Source organism: Otolemur garnettii, unplaced genomic scaffold, assembly GCF_000181295.1.
Source record: "Otolemur garnettii isolate 467f Iridium unplaced genomic scaffold, OtoGar3 scaffold00034, whole genome shotgun sequence".
In the NCBI taxonomy this organism is placed as follows: domain Eukaryota; kingdom Metazoa; phylum Chordata; class Mammalia; order Primates; family Galagidae; genus Otolemur; species Otolemur garnettii.
The window spans coordinates 12,160,664-12,161,287 of NW_003852429.1; the positions used below are offsets into that span (position 1 = coordinate 12,160,664).

The window sequence follows — 624 nt, forward strand, 5'->3', positions numbered from 1 at the left end:
CAACACAGTGACTAAAGCTGATGAAGACTGTGGTGTCTCAGCACAGTAACTAAGGCTGATGAAGACTGTCGTATCTCAGCACAGTAACTAAGGCTGATGAAGACTGTACTTTCAGGGGTCATCTCTCCAGTTTGTCCCTAGAGACGTCTCTCTGAGTGTGCAGAGCACTGTAAACCAGGAGGAGGCGGTGCGGGTTCTCTCCGGAGCGTGCAGCTGGCTCTCGGTGTTGCTTTACTGCAATTGCCATTTGCCATAGATGATTGTTCTTTCTCCCTTTGGGGGAGTAAAAGGGAGAGGGAAAAAAAAAAGAAAGCTGATAAAGTCCACCGTCCATCCAGCTCTAGAGGTGAGCAGGGTTCTGTGTGGCGGAGATTTGGTCCGTGCTATTTCTAAACACCATAAAATTTCATATTGTGCCAGGATGACTGTATATGCTTGGATAAGTGATCCGGCTAAGACTAAAATATTATCAGTAAATAATAATAAAGTAGTCACTTGCAAGTTTTCTATTGAGACTGCAGTCTTCCCCTGAGCTAGGAAGGGGACTTATTTGCTTGTTTTGTTCTACACAAGTCACTGCTGTGTGTAAATGAATTAAGAAACGGAATCATGCTTGTTATATGA

At 44.1% G+C, this 624-nt stretch overlaps 1 pseudogene; it reads left to right on the top strand.

Annotated features, from left to right (window-relative positions):
- The first annotated feature begins 99 nt into the window (after positions 1-99).
- LOC111725243 lies at positions 100-299 on the top strand (annotated as a pseudogene).
- Positions 300-624: the final 325 nt, after the last annotated feature.